This window comes from Elephantulus edwardii, unplaced genomic scaffold (assembly GCF_000299155.1).
Source record: "Elephantulus edwardii isolate Elephantulus edwardi_28Jun2011 unplaced genomic scaffold, EleEdw1.0 scaffold00272, whole genome shotgun sequence".
In the NCBI taxonomy this organism is placed as follows: Eukaryota; Metazoa; Chordata; class Mammalia; order Macroscelidea; family Macroscelididae; genus Elephantulus; species Elephantulus edwardii.
The window spans coordinates 2,417,400-2,434,584 of record NW_006400022.1 but is presented as its reverse complement, the minus strand read 5'-3'; the positions used below and the strand labels follow the sequence as shown (position 1 = coordinate 2,434,584).

The 17,185-nt window shown below is 38.5% G+C and overlaps 1 pseudogene; it reads right to left on the bottom strand.

Moving 5' to 3' along the window:
- Positions 1-86: 86 nt before the first annotated feature.
- LOC102859533 lies at positions 87-1,429 on the bottom strand (annotated as a pseudogene).
- Between the last annotated feature and the right edge of the window lie 15,756 nt (positions 1,430-17,185).

The window sequence follows — 17,185 nt, the reverse complement described above, 5'->3', positions numbered from 1 at the left end:
CAAAACTAACAATAATTAAGTTAAATGGTCCCCCCAAATCCCTTAATTCAAGCTAAACTTGGAGTTAACAGCTACAAAAATGGTATCTACACATTAACACTAGCTGAAGCACAACTGGCGGGATGCCGTTTCATTCCACTTTCCCAAGCACAAGACAAAGGCAGAGTGCTGACATCCTGCTCCTCCACTTCAAGTGGATACTCATGGTTCTTGATTTGCTGCATGAGTTGCCATGTTGGCCCAGACATCACATAGTAGATAGTTGGCCTCTGGAAGCCATTGAAAGTAGAGGCAGCAGCAACAGTGTAAGCACCCATGTTTTCAAACAACATCCAGTCCCCCACATGCATTTCTGGAAGGTTACAGCGCTCAACAATCGGATCCAGTCCATCACATGTTGGTCCCCATATGCTAGATGAGTAATACTTCTCATCTGGTTTGGGTCTCTTTGCAGCAGGGGCTTTACATGTGCATGATCGTAAAGGATGCAATTAAATGAGCCATAAACCACATCATTCACATAATACATAAAGGTTTTTTCACTCGATTCATCTTCATCATCAGAGCCCATCTGTTCTTTCTTGCAGTGATTTTAACAGCAAGAGTGAAAGCTGATGCAACATAGTATCTGCCTGGCTCAGCTATTATTTTTACTCCATAGTCTGATGGAAAATACTTGTCCAATGCTGGATTGATTACATTGGTGATCTCTTCAAATTTAAGCTTCACATCTCAGATCCAGGAAAGCCACCACCAATATCAAGCAGATACATGCTAAAACCAGCCTCAGCTCCCATGTAAAAGACACAACGGGCATCAGATATTGCTTGCACAAAGGTCTCTGTGTCGGTACAGCCACTACCCACATGGAAGCTGACACCAATGACATCAATGTTGAGTTCTTTAGCCCTTTCTAAAAGAAGCCTGCTGGTTTTGAGTGTGGCACCAAATTTAACACTAAGGCGACAGACCGCTTTAGAATCATCAGTGGCAATCCGCAAAACCAACTTGCCTTTGGATGTGTCCTGGCAACTTTCATCAGCTCTACTTCACTATCAAAAGTCACCATCTGAACTCCATTATTGGCATAAGGATTTGCATAGATTATCCTCTCTCGAGGCACCCCAAGACTCTGCACCAGCTGTATTTCATTCTTACTAGCACAGTTAAATCCTGTCCCGATGGTAGCCAGGGTCTTCACTGTGGCTCTGCTATCATTACATTTGACTGCATAAAAGGGAGTGACCCGAGGAAGAGCTTTTAGCCATCTTAGATGCTTCTTCAGGATGTCTCCAAGGTCCGCAACATAAAAGGCATCTTCATCATCTGAAGAGGAAACTTCATTAATTTTTTGGTCCAGAATATCCTTGGCAGTAAAACCTTCATTAAGGAAATGGCAGTCAAACTCTTCATTACTAAAGCTGTTCATGGTTTCTCGATGTTTTTCCAATATGAAATAAAAAGGAAAGCTAAGAGACAGAATTTTAAATTGTTTCCTGCTTCTCACAAAGGCCAATTCTTCTGGAATTTCACATCCAACTGAGTAGCAGGCTTCTACCCTTGGTGTAGCACTGTAAATGTTCTTAGTGCGCACGGACGCCGCAGACCGGCCCCATGTAGACACCTCGGCAGGAGCGCGGGAAGAGCGGATCTGCAGCTCCGGGCGCTATCCCCGCCGCCTCCGCCGCGCTCAGGTAGCCGCCCGCCCGCCTGCCTCGCTCCCTCCCGCCGGAGCACCGCCGGCCCGCGGTGGAGCTGGAGCTGCTGGCTGAGGGGCGGCCGGAGGCGGAGGCTGCAGGGGACTGACCTATCCTTATCTTTTACCTCGAAAAATCTGACTGTGCTATGTCTTGTTTTCCTTTTTGTGTTTAGTCTATTTGGTGTGCTTCTTGAATGCCAATTTCTCCATTCTTCAAAATACTTGCGAAGTTTCCTTCTGGTACTTCTTCCACTATTTTCTCAGTGATTTCCCTGTCACTCTTATATTCTGGTATTCCAATCATAACTATATTGTTCCTTTTCATGGCATCTCACGTGATTCTAATCTTTTCTTCATTTTCTTTATGTGTCATCTCTGTTTTTTCTTCCAGTATGTTTCTGATGAGGATCTTGTCTTCCAGCTCACTGACTCTCTCTTCCACCTCTTCAGCTGTACTTTTGTCCTTACTAGCATGTTGGACCCTTCTGCCAATTTGGTTTTAATATTCTGGATTGCATTTTCATGATTTTCTGTTATTCCCAGTATAATGTTGGCTGTACCCTCTCTGTCTTTTGATGATTTTTAAGTCCTTGTACCTCTTCATACTTCTCCTGGATTATTTATTGTCTCTGGGATATTTGCTCTTTTAATGGCTTCCATTGTTTCTTTTATCATTTGTATCTTCTTTTATAGCCATTCTGATAACTCCACATCAACATATTTCTTTTAGTTTTCTCTAAGGATAAAAAAGGAGAAGGGTTATTTTAATTTTTTCCATGATGAGTGGGCCAGACTGCTTTCTTGACATTATGTGAGTCTTTTATTAATAGATATTAGGTTGTTGTGATTATATAATGTCTCAGGGTATGGCAGTGTTTTGTGAAGAACCTGAATATTGGTGTTCTCCTCTTGGCTCGAGGCCCAAAGCAGGATAACAGTAGTATTTAACCCAAACTACCTGAATGGCAGAACAGGAAGTCTATTTCCTTCCAGCAACCATGTCTAAACCTGGATCAGCCTTGCCTGACCCCTTCTGCTTGAGCTTAAGGGTTCCAAATTAGTGTACCTAGACAGCAGTGTTTCACTCAAAGTACCTGTGATATTGGTGCTCTTGACACTGAGCAGTGGGGGCAGCAGCTGGCTGGTCTCCAGTCAGTGGGACAATGGAGTCTCCAGGTGGCGGGGCAGCAGTTTGTACTCTAGGTGAAATTGTGATTTAGGTCACAGGGAAAATACACCCTTCAACCTGGCGGTCAGTGGTTCTGTCGCTTGCCAGGGTGTGAGTGGGCCTGGGCTAGGCCACAACCTTTAGCAGATCCCGAGGAAGCAATGGCTGGAAGATGCTTCCAGCTTAATATGACACAAAGGCCTTGGCATCTTGTAGCAAAGTGATGGTAAGGTTCCCAACTGAGATTCGCAAGAAGAGTGTGTCTCCAGAGAAGAGCATGTATTGCAAATAGAGAAGAGCACAGAAGAATTATTGCTATTTTTATGTGCTGTCCTAGTAATGACCCTATGAATAACAACAGGTAAGGATATTGCCCTATGCTGCAATCTTCATGGTCTATGTATTGCTCATGCCCCTTGTTGCATTTATTCTGTCAATCCATCTTGTTGGGGTCTTCCTGTCTTTCTCTGATCCTACACCTTTCTAGCATGATGCCTTTTTCCTAGAACTGGTCCCTTCTGACAATGTACTCAAAGTATGTGATGCAAAATTTTGCCATCTTTGCCTCTGAGGAGCATCTTGATTGTACTTCCTCCAAGACAGTCTTGGTTTTTGTTTTTTGTTTTTTTTTTTGGAAGTCCATGGAATATTCAGTACTCTTCTTCAGCACCACAATCCAAAGGCATTGATCTTTTCTCATCCTCATTCATGATCCAACTTTCAGATGCATAGGAACCAATTAAAATACATCTGAGTGGTGACTGAAGGTCCAATAAGTGATCCAGGTCATGAGGAATACCTCTTTTGGTATAAGTTGGGATATCCTGCCTGGGGCATAGTTTCTGCTGGCCTTAGGGAGACTTAGCTAGTCGGCCTGGCTAGAGTTGTGCAATCAGTGATTTATTCATTGCAAATACCTTTGTTGAAAAACATAAATGACAACTATACACATGGACCTCACCCAATCTACATAAGTCAGACTGACTACATCTGTTGAAAGAATTGATGAAGAAACTCAGTATCAGCAGTCAAAATGAGGCCAGGGAATGACTATTAAGCAAAACATGAATTACTCCTGTGCAAATTCAAATTGGAGCTGAAGAAAATTTTTAAAAGTCTACAAAACCCAAAATACAACTTTGAGTCTATCCCAGTTAAATTTAGAAACCATCAAAAGAATATATTTAATCCATTGAATGCTAATGATCCGATCAGTTGTGGGATGACATCATGGAGGACATCCGTGAAGAAAGCAAAATGTCATTATAAGTACAAAGAAGACAGAAGAGACAAATATGAATATCAGAAGATACTTTGAAACTAACACTAGATGGTAAAGAAGCAAAACAAAGAGAAGTAATGCTAAAGTAAGAAAGCTAAACAGAATATTTCGAATGAAGGCTCCAAAACACAAAGCAGAGTATTGTAACAAAATGTGCAAAGAGCTGGAGTTAGCAAAACAAAATGGAAGAATATGCTCAGCATTCTCAATCTGAAAAAAGTGAAGAAGAAAGTAAAATCTCAAATTGCACTACTGACAGGCTCTATGGGCAAAATTTTGAATGATTCAGGAAGCATCAAAAGCAGATGGAAAGAATTCACAGAATCACTGTACCAAAAAGAATTGGTTAACACTGAACTGTTTCAGGAAGTAGGATATGATTAAGAACCAATGTAAAGGGGAAAAGTTTAAGATGTGCTGAGGGCATTTGGAAAAAAACAACAACCCCACACTACAAACAAAAAACAAACCCAAGCAAAAACCAACAAACCTCCAGGAATTGATGAAATACCCACTGTGATGTTTCAACAAATGGGTCCAGTCCTGAATGTGGTCACTACCCAAGATATCTGAAAGACAGCTACCCGGCCAACTGACAGAAAGAGAGCCATATTTATTCCATTCCAGATTTTAAAAAGGGGGGGGAAAGGTGATACAACAGAGTTAAGAAATTATTTTTTAAAAAATCATTAATATCACATCCAAGTAAAATCTTGTTGGCTAGATAAAATGGCTAGAACAGTATAATGACAGAGATCTGCCAGAATTTCAAGCTGGATGCTGAAGAGGCTGTGGAAGAAGAGGTATTGATGTCGGATGGATCTTAGCTGAGATTACCAGAAAGACAGTTACTTGTGCTTTATTAACTATGCAGAAAACATTTGACTGTGTGGATCATAACAAGTTATGGCTAACATTAAGAAAAATGGGAATCCCAGAGAATTTTATTGTAATCATGTTAAGATTCTATATAGACAAAGAAGTTGTTACCTATACAGAACAATGAAACACTGCATGGTTTAAAATTAGGAAAGATACTCTTCAAAGTGTATCCTTTCTTCATACCTATTCAATCTGATTACTGGACAAATTATCTGAAAACCTGGACTATATGAAGAAGAATCTGGCATCAGGATTGAAGGAAGAGTTAAAAACCCATGTTATGCAGATGACTCAACCTTGCTTGCAGAAAATGAAGACCTAAAACTCTTGCTGCAGAAAGTCAAAGACTACAGCCTTCAATACGGATTATATCTTAACATCATGAAATCCCCACCATTGGGTCAATAGGCAGCATCATGGTAGATGGAAAAATGGTTGACATTGTCAGTGATTTCATTTGACTTGGATAATTAACATTCAGGGTAGCAGCAATTAAGAAATCGAAAGACATGCTGCATTAAGTCTTCTATCAAAGACTTCTTTAAAGTACTAAAGAGCAAGGATTTCCATTTATAAAGACTAAGGTATGGGTGGTAAAAGCCATGGTATTTTAAATTGATTCATGTGCATCTGAAAGCTTAAACAGAAATGAGATCAGTGAAGAAGAATCAATGTTTTTGAATTATGGTGTTGGTGAAAAGTTCAGAATGTCCCACCAATTGCTAAAAACAACAAACAAGTCTGTCTTGGAGGAAGTGCAAACAATGTGCTCCTTAGAGGCAAAGATATTGAAATTTCATCCCATATACTTTAGGTATATTATCAGAAAAGGTTTCTTCATGACTGTCATATTATAACTGACTTATAGCTGACCCTCCAACAGATGTTCACAGGTTCTAAATAGCAGTTTGAGCTTTCTCAGAGCATCCAGTGAGTCCTAAACACCTCCTTTTAAGTTAGCAGTGCAACTCCTTATTCACTAGGACACCAGAGACAGTCCTTGGAAAAAGATATGATGTGAAAGGTAGAGGTTTAAGTGAATGAGTGGACCATCCTGATTGAAATGGATTGACACAGTGACTCTAATAATAGTCCCGGCATTTTGGAGATCATGAGCATTGGGTATCACAGGACAAGGTTCTGATCTCTTGTTTCTAGGGTCAGTTATGAGTTATAGTCAACTACATGGCACCTAACAAGAGGAGTAGCAATAGTTAATGACCTTGAACTTTTTTTCATGTGCTTGTTGGCCATCTGAGAGTCTTCTCCTCTGCCTATATTGTAATTGAGTTGTTTTTTTCTTGTCGAAGTGTTGGAGTTTTCTATAAATGATAAAGATGAGTTTCTTGTCAGCTAAGTCATGCCAAATATTTATTACCAGTCAGTAGATTATTTTTTTTTAAATTTAGTAATACTTTGATACATGTAGGATTTAATTTTTAGGAGGTACCAAACCATCTAGTTTACTCTCTGTTGGTTGGGCATTCAATCATGTTTTTCAGCTGTTCATGCCATTAATTAGAGCTCCTAAGTTTGTCCCAAATTTTTCTCTGATGATCTTTATAATTTTAGTTTTTACACCAAGATCCTTTATCTATCTTGAAGTAATTTTTTATATGATACGAAGTATAGGTTTGGGTTCATTTTCTGCAAATTGATATCCTGTTTTATACCAGCATAATTTGTTAAAAAAGGCTGCCTTTCCCCCACTTAATTAATTTCACCGCTTCATCAGCTGTTATCTATAGATTCATTTCTGGATTCTAAATTTTATTTCATTGGTCTATATTTTGCTTTACCAGTACCAAGCTGTTTTGATACTGTGGTTTTGTGCAGTAAGTTTTGAGATTAGGAAGTGTAAGACATCCTATTTTGTTTTCATTCTTCAATATCGCTTTACTTCTCAAGCTGTTTTTCCCTTCCATATGAAGTAGGTAATTACTTTTCCCATCTTTGAAAAATGATGCTGTGATCTGGATGGTGATTGCATTTTATTTGTAGCTCCTCAACTGTAGATTAACAACTAATGCTTTGTTGTTGTTCTTACACACAGACTGACTTTTCTCTCTGTTTTTAGTGTTGTATGTTTATTTACTTCTATATTTCTCTATCTGGGTCAGCTTCTGAATTATGTATTCAAGTATGTTGACTTTGGCAATCTGTCATTGTCTAATCTTGGTCCAAAAAACTCCCTTCAGTATTTCTTGTAGAGTTGATCTAATTTTTACAAGTTCCCTTAATTTCTCTTTATCTGTAAATGTCTTAATTTTACTGTCATATTTGATGGACAATTTTGCTTGGTATTGAATATTAGGCTGGTAATTTTTCCTATCAGAGTTTTATATATGTGATCCCATTGCCTTCTTCCTTAAATTGTTTCTTCTGAGAAATCAGAGCCTACTTTAAATGGTTTTGCTTGATAAATAAATCTTCTTTTATCTTAAGTGATTTTCAGTATTCTTTCTTTGTCTTAAATTTTGGAAAATTTTATTTTGATATGTCTTGGTGTTTTTCTTTTTGTATCTGCCCTGTTTGAAATTCATTCAGTCTCCCAAGTGCATGTTTTCTTTTTTAAAAATATTTGAGAATTAAGGTTGCATAGAGAAGTGTACTAGGGGTGGGGGGTGGGGGGAAGGGACGTGGGAATTGTATACTAATGAAGGAATTTTTTTCTTTTTTTTTTCTCTCTCTTCGGAGGGGGAAGCAAGCTGGTGGGGAGGGGTGGGAAGGGAGAAAATTGTGGCAATGAATGAATGGAAATCCAAAACCTCTGTAAAAAAATTAAAAAAAATATTTAAAAATATTTGAGATAGGTTTTTGTTCCTAGCAAATATTCAGCTATTTCCTGTGTTTCCCTCCCCCCTTTAGACACTGTTCTTCCTGTCTTAAATACGAACCATACACAAGTTATTCCTCTTATTCCCATATGATTCACATGCTTTGCTCTTACCCCCCCCACCCCCATTTTTTCCTCTGACTACTCCTCTAATAGATTAGGGTTAAAGGGTTTGTCCATCATCTCACTAAGTCTGTTTTCCATTTCTTCAGTTCTGTTCTTTTGTCCTTATTGTGTATTACCTATTTATGAAATTTTGTCTTGATGTTTTGAATTTTTATTTGCTATCTTGTATTGCTTCTAATTTTTCATTTATTTTGTCTGGTAGAGTTTTTTTATTTCTACAATGTGTTATGTGGTGTTTATTGTTTTGGGGTGGTTTTTTTTTACCTTTTTCTTAATCTAGAGAAGATACTTAACTGTCATTCTTTTTAATTTCTTGTCCATTTTTCCTCTGAAAGATTTTTTTGCTCCAAATTTTGGTCATTCTTTTATACCATATTGTCTTCCCCCCCCCAACTAGTTCAAAATTATCTTTTGCCTCTGAGATATTATGGTGATGTTGTCTTTGTATGCTTTGTTCTAATATATCTAATTGAGCTGTGTGAGTGTGTTACACTATTTGCTTTGGTAATGCTTTATTAGAAAGGATGAAAGTTACACAAGTGTCCAAGTCTTTCCTTCACAGGGTCGCTATGAGTCACCTATGACTTGACAGCACTTAACAACAATAGCATAGAGAGAGATCATTTGTCCTAGTAGATAGAAAGTGATACTACTAAGCCAAAGGTGAATGACTGTAATCTGTGGCCCTCGGGCCTGTTTTTAATTGGTTTTGGTCAAACATTCTTCTAGGTCATATAGCCCTGGTCTGTCCCCTTGCTGTACAGAGGTAACTTGTGGTGGCTGTGAAGCTGAACACTGTGACAATGATGTGTCAAATGCAAGAACGGTTACCCATGGTGGACAGTGTTTGGTGGAGCTCCCCAATTAAAAAAGTTTGGAAGCAGTAGAGGCATCCGCTTCCTTAATAGCTTGCTTCTGGAAACCCTATGAACCTGGAGAGAGGATGAAAGTTATGCAAGTGTCCGGGTCTTTCTTTCATAGGGTCACTAACAACAATGCTTTACTGTTTCTGGTGAGATAAGTGGGTCATCATTCCTTTACCCTCCTCAGGTTATGACCACTGTTGTTTGTGCAAAGTCTCAGATTCTCAAACCAAGCAAACAAATGTTCAAAATGCCCATGCTATGTTATTTAGCCTTCTAGGTTCTATTGGTCTCCTTATTCAATATTTCCATTCCATTTTTTTCCTTCACTGTGTTTGAAATACCTTTTTGTCTTTCTATGCAAAACTCAAAGTTCCAGAATTATCATGTTGTTGTGTACTTTCTAGTCAGAATCGACACATAGCTATGCCTCTGGCAGATTTTCAGATGCAGTTTTTGTTGTTGATTTCCTTCAAAGTCTAGCACAACTCATAGAGATCCTATGAAGAAAAGGCCTAAAGCCTTTCTATAACTATCGACATTTATCAAAGTTCATAGAGTTTCTGGAGGCATATTGTTTAGGAATTGGATGCCACTCCTGCTTAGTATCTGTTATTTTTGTTTTCTGGTGTTTTCCTTGAAAAAATTCTGAACTGTCATCTATCTAGTTTACCATTTTACACAGAAGTCTAGATATTTCTGAATAATGTTAAGGCCTCTATCTGGAACTCTTTCTTCTCAAATCAGTTAAGTTCTAATTTCAGTATTCTGTTCTTTGGTCCTAACCTAAGTTCTCATTTTCAAACTTTCAGCTTAAAGACCCACTCTTACTACCCTTATTTATTGATCTGTAGTTTCTTGTTTTCAGTCTCACTTCCTCCCCTTTTTATTCTCCTTTTATTTAAAGTCTCCTTTTATTTAAGTCTCCTTTAATTCTCTGCCCAGTTTAGAGCTCGTGATTAATCTCATAAGCCATATGTTTATCTGTTTGTTCAGATTCTTCTTTTGTGTAGACCTTCCTATTTCCAACAACTTCTGATGTCCTGCAGTAATAATGACTTTCCAGTAATTCTATTTCCTGAAATGTACTCCAAATAACTGCTTTCAGAGCTGCCATGTATATGCTTGTTCAGAGGGGCTGTGGATGAAATCTATCCCTTCTCATAAAATCATGTACAGTACATTGTGTTGCCCAATTATTGCTATTGTTACATGCCATCAAATTGAGTAAGACTCAGTGACCTGAACTCTGCACTGTCCTGTGCAATCCTCAAGATCTCTGATACACTGTCATTAATCTTGTTGGAGATCTTTCTTTTCGTCTCTGACCCTCCATCTTTCCAAGCATGATGTCCCTTTCCAAAGAATAGCCTCATGTAGCTATCTGTCCAAAGTATGAAAGTTTAAGGTTTGCCATATTTACCTCCAAGGAGCACTCTGGCTGCACTTTCCAGAAGACATTTCTGTTCTTTTGGAATTCGCAGAATATTCAATACTCTTCTTCAGCACCACAACCCAAAGGCATTAATTCCTCCTATCTTCCCAGAAGGAGAACGTTTTTGTAATTGACCTGAAGACACCTATAGGCTTATAGAAGACCTGGCTGTCAAAGTGACCTTTCTAAAACATTCCGACCATTTTATTCCTCTGTACATAGCTGTTCAGTAGAGTCCTTAAACAAAAATCTAAAGTCATCTCGAACTGAGCCTTATCTCTTCAATATTCTAACTAGCCCAAATGATTACTGTCCGAAAATATGTATACTTTTGAAAAAGTAATGGAGTGGGATGAAGTTAATAACATTTGTTGCTAGGTGCTATTAACACAACTGAGACTCATAGTTACCATATGAAAAACAGGTAGAAACCTTACCCTACTCTGTGCCATCCTAATGATTGATGCCATTTTCAAGTCCATTATTACAATCACTCCGTGATTTAATCTCATTTATTTAATCTCTTTTCATCAATGATGCCTTTCCCCCCAAGGACTGTCATTTATTGTTTACATGCTTAAACACTTTCCTTGCCTCTAAGCAGCACCCTCCTTGCACTTCCTCCAACACAGATTTGTTGTTTTTTTGAAGTTCTTGATATATTCAATACTGTTCACCAGTACCACAGTTCAAAGACATCAATTTTTCTTTGGTCTTCCTTATTCATTGCCAAATTTTTCCATTCATATAAAGTGTAATTATACTAATAAGCTACAATTGTCTAGAACCTACTTAGAGCCCACAATTAGAATCTTGCTTGTGTTTTTCCCTATGCTAACTCAGAGTGACCCTAGGTGTCAGTACAACTAATAGAAGTACATCATAGGGTTTTGTTTGTTTGTTTGTTTCTCAATTAAACTTTTTATAGATCTACAACTTAATAGCATCCCTAAAGTGTTTTATTATGTTGTAATAGTACTGAACTGTTTAGTTTCCAATATATACCATGCTATTTTCAAAGAATGAGGTTTTGGTAGTTATTTTGAGCACTATGTTGTGAAATTTGGAGACCTTGTGCAGCTCAGAGTATGAAGTGCTTGGTTACTAACCAAAAAGTTAGTGGCACAAATTCAGAGGGTTGTTGTTGTTATGTGCTGTTGAGTCGCTTGTGACTCATAGTGACCCTGTGTACAACAGCCCTAAACCCTGCTCTATCCTGTGCCAATCTCACTGCCTCTGACACACCCATCCTGATTACCCCAGTCACTGAATCAATCCACCTCATACAGAGTCTTCCCCTTCTGTGCTGTCCCTCTACCCTCCCAAGCATGGTGTCCCTCTCCAAGGACCTCTCCCTCCTTACAACATGTCCAAAGTATGTCAGATGAAGCCTCAGAATCCTTGCCTTCAAGGAGTAGCCTGGTTTAACCCTCTCCAGGATGAATCTGTTTGTTTTCTTGGCAGTCCAGGGTACATTCAATACTCTTCTCCAGCACCACAGCTCAAAGGCATCAATTCTTCTTCTATCCTCCTTAGTCATTGTCCAGCTCTCTGATGCATAACAAGTGATTGCAAAGACCATAGCCTGTATCAGGTGCACCTTAGTCTCCAGAGTGACACATATCTGGCTATTTCCAAAATGTTATTGTCATGGAAGACCGCATGGAGAGCTATTCTATTCTCAAATATGTGAAGTTGACATGAGTCAAAACTGATTCTGTTACAAGTGACTTGACTGTGTTACTGTTGTTATAAATCTGGGGACTTTTCAAATCCTCTTGACTATACGAGATAAGATACATCTCTGGGACACACCCTTCTCAGTTTTGAACCATGCACTGTTTCTTGCTCTGTTCTGACAACTGCCTCCTGCTCCCCTCCAAATATAGGTTTCGCATTAGCATGATAAAGTGTTCTGGGATTCCCATTGTTCTCAGAGTCAGCCACAGTTGGCTGTGATCCACACAGTCAAATGTTTTTGCATTACGAATGAGACACAGATAGACATTCCTCTGGTACTCCCTGCTTTCAGCCAAGATCCAACTAACATAAACTACAGTATCCCTAGTATCCCTAGTACCACGACCTCTTCTAAATCTAGCCTGCACTTCTGGTAGTTCTCTGTTGTGCTGCTCCAGTGGTTTTTGGATAATCTTCAGCAGAATCTTGCTTGGATGTGATATCAATGATATTGTTAGATAATTTCCAAACTCTGTCTGATCACCTTTCTTTGGAATGAGAACAAATATAGATCTTTTCCAGTCAGATGGCCAAGTGGTTGTTCTCCAGATTTCTTGGCACAACTTAGTGAGCACATCTAGGGCAGCATTTGTTAGTTAAAATATATCAATTGGTATACTTTCAATTTCTTAAAACTTACTTTTAGCCAGTTCTTTCAAAGCAGTTTGAACTTCTTTCTTCATCACCACAGGCTCTTGCTCATATGTTGTTCCATGAAATTCTTCTGTATCTGCCAATTCCTTTTGGTATAATGACTATGTATACTCTTTACATCTTCTTTTAATATTTCCAGGCTCATTTAATATTCTGTCCAAAGAATCCTTAAGTATTGCAACTCAAGGCTTGAATTTCTTCTTCAGTACCTTCAGCTTAAGAAATGCTGAGTGAGTTCGGCATTTTGGTTTTCGACTCCAGCTCTTTGCACATTTCATTTAATACTTTACTCTGTCTTGCTGCATTGCTCTTTGAGATCTCCGTTCATCTCCTTAAAGTCTTGATTTCTTCCCTCTGCTTTGGCTTCTCAGTGCTCTAATGCAATATTCAGAGTCTCTTCTGACATTTATTTTGGTCTTTTCTTCCTCCTCTGTCTTTGCTTTTTGTTTTGGTTTTTTTCCACTTAATCAACATATATTTAGCAAGTATTGTACATAACCCATTATATTAGGCAATAAAGAAAGTTAGAAACAGTTCCTTTCAATTGTTTACAATATGCTTGGGACTAAATAAATGAGAACATATGACAACTATTTCAGGACATTTACAAAGCAGCATTTTACTGTGTGCCTCTATAAACACTACTTTTTACTCTGAACATTAAAAAGAATATGATTCCCTATGTTGATGTGGACATAGTACAATGTCATAGAAGTCTGCTAAATTTATTATCCTCCAACTAAAAAAATAATAACTTTATTTAACGACCTTTTTCACTCTTCCTGGATGATATTAATGATATTTTCCCATAACTCATCTGGTCTACACTCATTAGTTTTCAAGACCTCAAATCTGTTCCTGAGATGCTTCTGAAATTTAGGTGGGATAGACTCAAGGTCATATTTTGTTCCCATGGACTTGACTTCACTTTCCTTAGCTTCAGCTTAAACTTGCATATGAGTAGTTGGTGGTCTGTTCCACAATCAGCACCAAGCCTAGTTTTCACAGCTAATATCGAGCTTCTCCAGCAGTTCTTCCCACTTATGTAATAAATCCGATTCCTATGCATACCATCAGATGAAATTCATGTGTATAGTCTGCATTTATGTTTCTTATAAAATGTATTTGCAATGAATAAATCATTGATTGAGCAAAATTCTATCATCCTATCTCCAGCTTCATGTCTGTCACCAAGTCCATGATTTCCAGCTACTGATCCTTCTTCTCTGTTCCCAAATTTTGCATTCCAGTCACCCATTATTTTTAATGCATCTTGATTGCATGTTCAATCAATCTCTGACTGCAAAAGTTGGCAGAAATATTCTATTTCCCTTTCTTTGGCCCTAGTTGTTGGTGCCTATATTTGAATGATAGTGGTATTCACTTGACCTCCTTGTATGTGTATGGATATTATCTTGTCACTCATAATATAATATTTCAAGACACACTGAGAAATTACTTTTTTAACTATGAAAGCAACCCCATTTTTCTCACCTTTTCATCTCCAGTATAGTAGATCATATGATCATCTGATTCAAAATATCCCATGTCAGTCCATCTCATTTCTCCAATACCTAGTATGTCAATATTTTTGTGTTCCATTTCTTCCTTAACAATGTCTAATTTTCTTATATTCATACTACTCACATTCCATGTTCCAATCACTAGTGTCTGCTTACAACTATTCCTCTTCCTTAATATCTCCATACTTGAAAGCTCCACCTCTATTTCCCAATCTGCTAGTCTAAGTGTGTTCTACTATTATCCGGGAGGCTGGGCTCTATGAGGAGAAATGTGGCATCAAGAATGGAGGTAGACTCATCAACAATCAGTGTTATACAGATGACAAAACCCTGCTTGCTGAAACTGAGGAGGACCTGAAGCACTTGCTGTTTAAGGTCAGGGACTGCCGCATTTCAATATGGATTGAGGCTCAATATCAAGAAAACAAAGATTCTCACCACTAGGTTGATTGGTAGCATCAGGATGGATGGTGAAGAGAAATTGTTTACTGTTTTAGTTTGCTTGGCTCCACAATTAACACTCTTGGCACCAGCAGCCAGGAAATGAAAAGATGTATTGAAATGGGAAAGTCTGCAGTAGAGACCTCTCTAAAGTACTGAAGAGCAACAGTGTCAGTCTGGAGACTGAGACTAAGGTGCACCTGATACATGCCACGGTCCTTGTAATTACTTGATATGCATCAGAGAACTGGACAATGACTAGGGATGATAGAAGGAGAATTCATGCCTTCGAGCTGTGGTTTTGGAGAAGAGTATTGTATATATCATGGAATACTAAGAGAATGAACAGGTTTGTCCTGGAGAGAGTGAAGCCAGGATGCTCCTTGGAGGAAAGGATTCTGAAGTTTTGTCTGACATACTTTGGACATGTTGCAAGGAGGGACTAGTCCTTGGAGAGGGACATCTTGCTTGGGAGAATGGAGGGACAGAGCAGGAGATGAAGACCCTTGATGAGATGGATTGATTCAGTGACTTGGGTAATGGGGTAGGGTTTAGGGCTGTTGTATACAGGGTCACTAAGAGTCACAGGCAACTTGATGGCACATAACAACAACAACAACTTGACTATAAATGTTAAAATATTAAATAAAATAATTTTCAAGGTTAAAATGACAAAATAGAAATGGCCACAACTTAATGAGATTACAACATCTAATTGTGTATTATTCTGTATTCTTGTTACTTTGTCACACAATATTTTCTGTCCTCAAAACAACTATTCCCTCCTTCCTACTTTTATGCCTTTCCTAAACTTATTTTCTCTTACTGTTCAAGACAATTTGCTAACTATATGTTCCAATTATTTTCTTCTGAATGAGCACAAAGCCCAGTTTTCTGCTTGCACAGAACCGCATATTATTATACTTTAAAATTGTCTCAAAGTCATTCTTTAAGTGTTGTCTTGCCAGCAAGATTACAAAGCCCTGAGGCCAGAAATACTGTCTTATTAACTTCATATCTTCTTAAATACTTAGAACAGTGCTTGAAAAATAATGAAATATCAATAATATTCCTATTTAATGAATATAAATTATATATAAACATATATAGAAATACATACTATATATAAATTATATATAAATAGATTATCAATAATATTCCTATTTAATGAAATAACATATGAGCAAAAGCCTATGGTGATGAAGGAGGAAATTCAAGTTGCTATGAAGGAATTGGCAAAAAGCAAGGCTCCAGGAGTTGACAGCATACCAATTGATTTATTTCAACAAGCAGACGCTGCCCTGGATGTGCTCATAAATTGTGCCAGGAAATCTAGAGGAGAGCCAGCTGGCCACTGACTGGAAGAGATTGATACTTGTTCCCATTCCAAAGAAAGGTGACCCAATAGAGTGTGGAAATTATTGAACAATAGCATTGATATCACATGCAAGCAAGATTCTGCTGAAAATTATCCAAAAACATTTGGAACAATATGTTAACAGAGAAGTGCCAGATGTGCAGCCTGGATTTAGAAGAGGTTGTGGTACTAGGGATATTACAGCTAATGTTAGATGGATCTTGGCAGAAAGCAGAGAATACCAGAAAAATGTCTATCTGTGCTTCATTGACTATGCAAAGGCTTTTGACTGTGTGGATCACAGCAAGCTATGGCTGACTCTGAGAAGAATAGGAATCCCAGAACATTTGATTGTGCTAATGTGAAACCTATACTTGGACCAAGAGGCAGTCATCAAAACAGAGCAGGGAGACACTACATGGTTCAAAATTTAAAAAGGGGTCCATCAGGGATCTATTTTATCTCCATACCTTTTCAATCTGTATGCAGAGCAGATCATCCAAGATGCTGGGCTGCGTGAGGAGGAATGTGGCATCAGGATTGGAGGAAGAATCATAAACAACCTGCGTTATGCAGAATACACAACCCTGCTTGCTGAAACTGAGGAGGACCTAAAGCGCTTGCTGCAGAAGGTCAAAGACTGCAGTCTTCAATATGGATTGAAGCTCAACATCAAGAAAACAAAGATTCTCACCACTGGGCCAATTGGCAGCATCAGTAGGGATGGTGAAGAGATTGAGACAGTTAACCGTTTTCGTTTACTTGGTTCCACAGTTAACACTCTTGGTAACAGCAGCCAGGAAATCAGGAGACAAATTGCATTGGGAAAGTCAGCTGTGAGGGACCTCTTAAGAGTACTGAAGAGCAATGACGTCAGGCTGGAGACTAAGGTGCACCGGATCCAGCCTATAGTCTTTGCAATTACGTGCTATGCATCGGAGAGTTGGATAGTAACTAAGGATGATAGGAGAATTGATGCCTTTGAGCTGTGGTGCTGGAGAAGAGTGGTGAATATGTGTTGGACTGCTAGGAGAACAAACATTTTTGTCCTGGAGAGGGTGAATCCAGAATGCTCCCTGGAGTCAAGGATTCTGAAGCTTCATCTGACATACTTTGGGCATGTTGCAAGGAGGGACTGGTTCTTGGAGAGGGACATCATGTTTGGGAAAGTGGAGGGAT